Below are 8,557 nucleotides of genomic sequence, written 5' to 3' on the forward strand. Positions count from 1 at the left end.
GGGGGGGAGGCATACAAGTATTTTGAAGGAGTTGAAAGAGATGAAGCTGTGGGATCTGTTGGGGGGACTGTACGCTATGGTACTCTGCGTCTACTGCTGTGAATATCTTGGCAGTGGTGGTGGGCAATCATGCTGACATACCAAGCACAACCTACCAGCTACAAGACCACTTCAGAGAGTGACTCTCAGCGAAGACGCCAGACTGTTGTTAGGGGCTATTGACGATTGGTGCTAAGATTTCTGATTTATATATGTACAAGTTCTGCTTGGCTTCAATTACCAGGAAAATAAAAAAAAAAAGAAAGTAAGTGCATTGATAAGATAAGCATATACATACATACCTACATACATACACACACATATTCATGCATGCATACATGTCATTTCTTACATATTATGAAAAACAATCTGAAAGCTAGTAGTTGAAGGTTCTGAGCAGCATAAACTTAGACTGTTTTAGTTTTCTGACCCATTCTTTTTAGAAGCCAGGGTGGCAGGGTTACTAAGGCAGCTGTGCACAGGGAGAAGAAGCCTCAGGAAGAAGGCACAACTGAAGGCAAGAAGGCAGGTGGAAGCAAAAATGGCTTTCCACCTGTAACGCTTCATTTTAGGTGCTAACTTGATCAGGCCATGGGGTGCCCAAGTATTTGGGCAGATATTATTCTGAGTGTTTTCTTGACGGTGCTTTGGATGAAGTCAGCAATTGAATCTTCAGAGTGGGAGAATCACAGCGCCCTCACTAACTAGGCGGGCTTCTGCCAGTCAGCTGAAGGCCTGGATAGAGCAAAACTCTGATAGGCTTTGGAGTGAGAAATCATTTCCTTTCTGGTGCTGGTCTTCAATTTCTATCATAACCTTTGTCCCGCCTTTGCTTGAATGAAAGCATCAGCTCCTCTTGGCCCCAAGGTCCTGAGCTTTGGATTGAGACTTACAGCTTTATCTTTCCCACGATGATAACAAGTAACTGTGAACATCAAATTCAGTTTGCTGTGGCTTGCAGTGTCAGAGCTTGCACCTGTGGCTGCTTGGCCTAGCTGACTTGGGGCAATAGGTCATAGAGCAGAAAGTATTAGCCAAGTAAGTGGCTCTTCTTGTGGCAGCTGGGGACTAAGAAGAGGGAGAGACTAGAACTGGACATGGTGGTTCACACTCAACCCCAGCACGTGGGTGGTAGAGGGGGTTGAATCTCTGGGTTTGCGATCAGCCTGATCTATGTAGTGAATTCCAGGACAGTTAAGGCTACTGGACAGACTTTATTAAAAAAGGAGGAGGTGGAGGGGACCACCAATCTCCCACAATCCTCTTCAAGAGATGCCCCCAATGATAGGATACACCTCTCTAAATACTCCTCTGCCTCCCAAAAATGCCAAGCTGGGGACTAAGCCTTTAACACACAGGAATTTTAGATCTGAGCCATAGGACAGGGTTTCCAACTTGCTGACTCTAGGTCTCAGGGTCTGTCAGCTCCCATGAGCCAACTCCCTATAATGAAGTATCTTCCCATCTATTGTCTCTATATAGACATATGTCCTATTGATTCTGTTTCTATGGAGAATGCTAATATTTAAGGGAAAAGAACGTTCAAGTGTACTGCTCAGGAAAACATTTCCAGATAAAAATCAAAGATGTTCAGTTACATTGGAATTGCAGATAAACCATAATTGCTTCTCATGCACTATTTGGAACATATTTATATGGAAAAAGTTATTGTTTATCTGAAATTCAAATTTATCTAGGAGTCATATTTTTATCTGCTAATCTGAGAACTTTACATCTTAGGTTTATAGTACTTCTGTTTTCAAGTCATTTTATAGATATACACCATGGCCTTCATTATTGGCAAGGGAAATGGGATAGCTTTAGCTGTAGCCAAGAGCACAGGCATCCTATTGATAAGGAAGATGTTGGACAATGGAGTTTGCATAGGGAAGTTTTATCAAGACCAGGTAACCCTTTCAGCTCCTATGAGATGGGAAGTAGGCTTGCAATGATAGTATTATCAGTGGTTATCATACATCATTCTCAGGCTTTATGTTATTCATACATTATGCTAATCCTTTACATATAATTTCCTTTCTAATCTATAGAAAAAGATCATTGCTATTTTTATGTGGCAGAGGAGAAATGCCTGACACCAAGGGCCAGTCTAAGAAAAGCTTAGGAGATGCCTGAAGTCACACAGCTGTTAAGGCTTTGAAGTTAGAGCTGGATTCCATGTTAATCGGTTGCAAAGTTGATGCTTTGAGTATTTTTTTTTTCCAACATCGATCGGTTCAGATATAACAGGGAACAGACAGGGCAATGGCCTTGCCATAAGGGTTAACCTCTGTTGTGGACTGAATTGTCCTCCTGAAATTCATGCATCAGAGTCATAACCTTTGATGTGGCTGTATTTGGGGGAAAGAGCTTTTAAGGAATCAATAAAAGCTAACTGTTATTGTTAAGGCAGGGCCCAATGTGATAACGTGGATGTCTTCATAAGAAAAGAGACACTGAGTTTTCTCTTTCTCTCCTAAGGTGTACATACAAAGGCCCTTTGAGGACCCAGGAAAGCACCTATCTAAAGTCAGGGAGAGAAACTTCTCCACAAACAAATCCTGATGGCTCCCAGACCATGGACTTTTGGACCCCAGAACTATGAAAAAAAAAAAAAAAAGCATCTTTTTTTTTTTTTTTTTAAGTACCCTTGGCTTATAATACCTTGTTTTGTCATCTGGAACTAACCACTATACCTCCCTAGCACTAGAGAAAAGCAAACATATATAAGCCAATATATGATACATTAATAGGACATTAAATAAGGGTAAGAGGAAAAAGAATACCAAAGATGGTGCCAGCTCTTTAGGAGGGAACCTCAACACACCAAGACGAGGCACGGCATTCAGCATCAGCATTTCTTGTTACTCGACTGTCTATGTAGGAGGGCTATGAACCGGAGCTCAGGGCCCAGTGTGCTGGAGGAGAGATCCCAGGTAGGTGGTGGAGAGAAAGATAAGGGGAACTGGGCTTTCACTTGCTATTTCTGCATCACTGTAACAAAATGCTGGGCAGAAACAACTCATAGGAGGACATGTCTACTTCCGTTCATTTTCAGAACGGTTTCTTCCATCACGGTAGGAAAGGCACAGTGGTGGGAGTGGTTCTGTCCAGGCTGGTGGAAGGATCTAGCAGAGATTCTCCACATCACAGGTGGACCAGAAACAGAATACGAGGCAAAGGCGGGAGAAGCCCCCAGACACCTGCTCCCAGTGATCTTCTGCTGCCACCCAGGCTACACTTCCTAAAGATTCACGGGCCTTCAAAGTAGATTCCAGAAGCTGGGGACTAAGTATTCAGAACACAGCCAGGCTGCAACAGCATTCTATGTATGATGGGGGCATCATGGGAGAGTTTAGGGCAGGGGAGTGACATGGGCTGAGGCTGATATGCACATGTAAAAACACACCACTCCCATGTACTGTGAGAATCAGAAACAGAAGCAGGGGAACCTGGGAGCAGGGAGACCAGTCACAAAGTTACTTCAGCAGAGGGGACCAGAGATAATGAGACTTGGACTACCCAGATAGACATGGGGGTGGTGATATATTTAGAGAGAAATTTAGGGTGTAATTTTAGACAAAGAAGCTAGTAATGGTATGAGACAACAGGGAAGGAGGAATTATTGTGTACTTAGAAGGACTGGAGAATTGTGTTCAAAGACAGGAATCAAGAACTTTGCTCAGGATACTGGAGGAGGCTTTGAGAGGGCCCTCAAAAGTGGAACCCCTCTTCTTTGCCTGTGAAATAAAAGAAATGGAGGCTCAAGTTGCATGTTTACTATATCCATAAGACAACTGTAGGTCGTAAGTGACAGTAGGAGCAAACGGTCCCCTCCTTGAACTCAATAGGCCTGACTTATCACCCAGGGGTAGGCAGTGTCATATGGGACAAGCCTAGTGGATCTCAGCGTGCTTCCTGTGTGCTCCCAGGGGAGCCCTGTACTCCTCAGAGTGCCCGGGTGATGAAGGATTGAACTGCTGAACCAGAAAAATGAGGCTTAGAGATCTGCTAACTAAACCTCATTTTCAGGAAAAGAATTCCAGGACTAGAAGAATCATATTTTCTGACAAAACATATATTAACTCAAGCTTGGTTAATATCCAAGTGGAGGAGTATCAGCTCTTTAAGTCTGGTGTTATGCTAAATAAGTGGGTCTGTGATAAAGACTTTGGACTCATTGTGACCTCTCGTTATCAAAAGTCCTGGGAGGAGCCTGGCGGTGGTGCTGCAGCACTTGGGAGGCAGAGGCAGGCAGATTTCTGAGTTTGAGGCCAGCCTGGTCTACAGAGTTTCAGAACAGCCAAGGCTACACAGAGAAACCCTGTCTCAAAAAAACAAAACAAAACAAAACAAAAAACCAACCAAAAAAGTCCTGGAAGGAGGTTAAGAAACCAGGAAGGATTCTGGGTATTCTTACTCCTAGAGGCCTGTTGGAGGCTTGAAGCTCAGGTGACAAAGAAGTGGCATAGCCTGGGAGGCAGGAGGACAGCAGCAAAGATCAGTGAGAAGACCCCAAGAAAGGGTGAGCCATTGTGTCAAATGCTGTTGAAAGTAGCACCCTCAGAGCTCCCAGGGTCTCAACCACCAACCAAGGACCGCGCATGGAGGGGTCTGATTGTTCAGGCAGCATGTGTATAGTAGAGGATTGCAAATTCGATCATCAATAGGAGGAGAGGAGCTCGGCCCTGTGAAGGTTCTGTGCCCCAGTGTAGGGGAATGCCAGGGCCAGAAAGTGGGAGAGGGCGGGGTGGCAGGCATGGGGAGGGGGGAGGCAACAGGGGTTTGTTTTTGTTGTTTTTGTTTCTTTGTTTTTTGGAGGGGAAACTGGGAATGGAGAAATTTACATGTAAATAAAGAAAAAAAATGTCTGACACACACACACACACACACACACACACACACACACACACACACACACAAAAGAAAGGTATAGCCCTGTCCTAGCAAGGGGACTGTTGTAAAGAACTTGGCTGTCTTTGCCCCTGTGGCTGGGAGGGGAACTTCTAAGGAAGGGAGTGGCTTTATTATTCATGGGAAACCCTGACAGTTGGTACAGGAGACTGTAGGAGACGGGGATGAGATGACAGTGGCTCATTCAGTGTACTAAGGGAAGTGTGGGTTTATGTCTCCTATCTTACCATAGTAGACATTTGTAGAGTATTTGTCCAAGACCCCAGTGAGTGCCTACACTCTGCATAGTACCAAACTCTATATACAACATGGGTTTCCTCATACATGCATACTTAATGATAGAATTTAATTGTAAGTTATCTTCATTAAGGGACTGACTATGATAATTTATATCTTAGTGACTTCAATATCTGGTCTTGTTTTCTTCAGCATTAAGTTGAGAACTTTCTCATTTTTTTTTTTTTATTTAACAAATGAAGCATTTTCCTTGGCTTATTTTTGGTGTGTCCAAATTGCTAGAAGATCAATGTTAGATAAAAAAGAATACTTCAATACCAGCACAGTGATATCATGGGAGCCAGTATCAGTGCCAGAGAGGGGTGGCACACCCATTACAGACACACAGGTCAAAGGGTTGATCTAAATCCTGGGCACCAGATCTCATTGTGCTACTCACATAACATACAAGTTAAAACTTACTAATTGTGTCCCTGGCTTCCTTGACCAGGACACCATGAAACAAGATTCAACAGATAAGGTGGACTATTGTTCTAGGACATCACTTATTACAGAGCACAGACTCCATGGATACTCCCTGAGTGCATAATACACACAATGAATGATGTACTGATTGAATAACACACAGAATGAATGATGTACTGAGTGAATAATACACAGAATGATTGATGCACTGAATGAATGATGCTTTACTGATGCTGTTCATTTGTTTTGTTTGAACTCTAAATTCCTCAAACACTATGTCTTAAGATCCCTAATTCAAGATATAAATGTCAGGACAATTGAGATTTCATATAGGAAGAGCTCGAGACCCCAAGCTGGAAGTCACCAGCTGGGGACCTTTGGAAAAATTTCTGAATAGCAAAAGCCCCACATGTCCTTGGCCACATGATCCTTAGAAAGATCAAGAAAAATAATAAGTATGATCATAACTAGAGTGTCAATAATTAATACATAATACTGACTGGCCCTTGGCACTGAGATAGATAATTGGATGCAGATGCATTAATTTCATTTAATAATGCATGTGAGATGTGAGATGTGAAGTAGGCTTTGCCCACTTGACAGATGAAGAAATTGAGGCACAGAAAGAGTAACTTACCAAGGATGTCCAGCCTTCTTGATAAAGCCTTAATGTTCATCATGTCTCAACTTCTCTGCCCATTGTTCCAAAATATGGCTACACATTTAAGTCACCTGGAAGAGATCCATCCATCCGTCTATCCACCCATCTGTCCACCCATCCGTCCATCTGTCCATCCATCCATTCAATTTTTATGCTGCTAGTTATCAGACTCAAAGCTTTACAAATATGAAGCACACACTTTTCCACTGGACTTATACCTACCCATCGGGGGAATTTATAAATTTTTCCATAGCCACATTATGCCCCAAGATGAATTAAATCAAGAGGTGGGATGGGGAGACAGTTCATTTCAAACTTTGAGAAGCAGCTCCTAGGCTTCATTGTTTACTGTTGCTCCAACATCAGTGCCATGGCTAATCCTTGAGAGGCTATGCAGGGGAAATTATCCCTCTTTCCTGTTTGCCTGGGAGGTACCAGGGCAGAGCATCCTGAAGAGAACCCTTCTGAGCTGAGGCGAAGGCCTATCCTTTAATTACAGGTTCTCACAGATTTGAATGAGGGCACACTGAGCTGTTACAGAAGGGATGGCTACACCAATGTGATTTATTGTGATTTTTGTCACTATGCTACAATTTAATTCTCCTCCCAATGCTTATGTTCATTTTAATAAACTAAGGAGTGCTGTGGGAGATGCTTCTGCAACTTGCAGTGACTTATGAATTCACTATTAACTGCCCAGACTGGGAGGGAAAGAGAATACACGACCCTTGTTTTCACAGTAATCATTCTTTCGGGGAAATTCCTGGGTACAAGGCAGGGTATTTCTGCTGAACATTTAGCACATAAACCCAGCCTGTAATTTACGGAGACCCTAGCACGAGAAGCAGTAAATGATGCTCCTTCCATCAGCATGTGAGTCTGGGAACGTGAAGAATAGAGCCTGTCTTGACTTGGTGTTGTAGCAAGGCCAAGTCATCAATTACAGCCAATAAGAGGAAGAAGGTGGCAGTGTGAGAACCCTGGAAGTTAAGAGACAGCTGGTCAGCACCCTCTCTCCTCTCCTGATCCTCTCCTCTCCTCTCCTCTCTTCTCCTCTCCTCTCCTCTCCTCTCCTCTCCTCTCCTCTCCTCTCCTCTCCTCTCCTCTCCTCTCTTCTCTTTTTCTTTGTCTCTCTTTCCCTTTTCTATTTCTTTCCCTCTCTCTTTCCCTTCCTCTTTCCCTCTCTCTCCTCCTTCCTTTTTAATGGTGGCATTGCTATAGTTCTGGGACCGTCTTTGACAAGGTTAAGAATTGCAGTGAATGGCACACATCTATAACCCCAGCAAGTGCTATGTTGAGGAAAACAATTATTGCAAGTTCCAGCCAGCCTTTTTTTTTTTTTAAAGTGAGTTCTGAGTCAGCTTGTTAAGATTCTGTCTCAACCAAAAACATCAATTAACAATGAAAGCAAACAACATGTGAGGTCAAAGCAGGACCTCAGGCAGTCATCTGGACCTCAAATTCAAAGTGGAACCTGACAGTAACTGGCTGATCATGGGGTAGCACAGCATTTGGAGCCTCTAGAAGGACCACACATAGAGTTCTGTGGCAGAGGTGCACTCCCTTCCCAACCATGATAATAAACAGAACCCCATCTCAAAGTCTCACATGGTTTCCTGGACATAAATACTGAACTACATCTATAGGCATAGGCAAGTGTTAGCCAATCAGGAATGGGCATGATTACATCCCCCCCTTATAAAAGTGACCAATCAGAATTCAAAACACTTGCATCTGCCATTTAAAATTTTTCGTTATCTTTATTTTATGTGCATTGATGTATGTTTGTGTATCATTTGCATGTCTGGTGCCTGAGGAGTCCAAAAAAGGGCCTAAGATCCCCTAGAACTGTAGTTACAAAGATCTGTGAGTGGCCACATGGGTGCTCAGAGTTGAATGTGTGTCCCTTGGAAGGGCTGATCTATCTCTCCAGCTGTCATTTGTATAAGGAGACTAGAATCAGGGTAGGAATTCCCTCTACAGAAGCTACCAGACATTTACATGGCTATAATCTCAGCAGAAGGAGGATGGTAAATTCAGCCTGGACTGTTTAATGAGCTCACTATTTCACTATCTTCCCATCCCAGTAGACAACAAATTCTGTTGCAGGATATTTGATCACATTATGAACTCCAAGGTTGTGAGCTGGAAAAACCTTGCTGTGGTGTATTTCGGCCTTAGCACACACCTTTAACCCAAGAGCTAAATAAAGTCAACCCCAGGTCAAGAGGCACAGCAAGCAAT

The 8,557-nt window shown here is 43.3% G+C and overlaps 1 long non-coding RNA gene across 1 annotated transcript in view; it reads left to right on the plus strand.

Moving 5' to 3' along the window:
* LOC116081818 overlaps nt 1–2,629 on the plus strand; it is an 18,837-nt gene extending 16,208 nt beyond the window's left edge. The window contains exon 3 of the long non-coding RNA XR_004115017.1: nt 2,518–2,629. This is a non-coding gene — a long non-coding RNA (uncharacterized LOC116081818). The remainder of the gene's footprint in view (nt 1–2,517) is intronic.
* The last annotated feature ends 5,928 nt before the right edge of the window (nt 2,630–8,557 follow it).

The sequence above is a fragment of the Mastomys coucha genome, unplaced genomic scaffold, assembly GCF_008632895.1.
Source record: "Mastomys coucha isolate ucsf_1 unplaced genomic scaffold, UCSF_Mcou_1 pScaffold7, whole genome shotgun sequence".
NCBI lineage: Eukaryota > Metazoa > Chordata > Mammalia > Rodentia > Muridae > Mastomys > Mastomys coucha.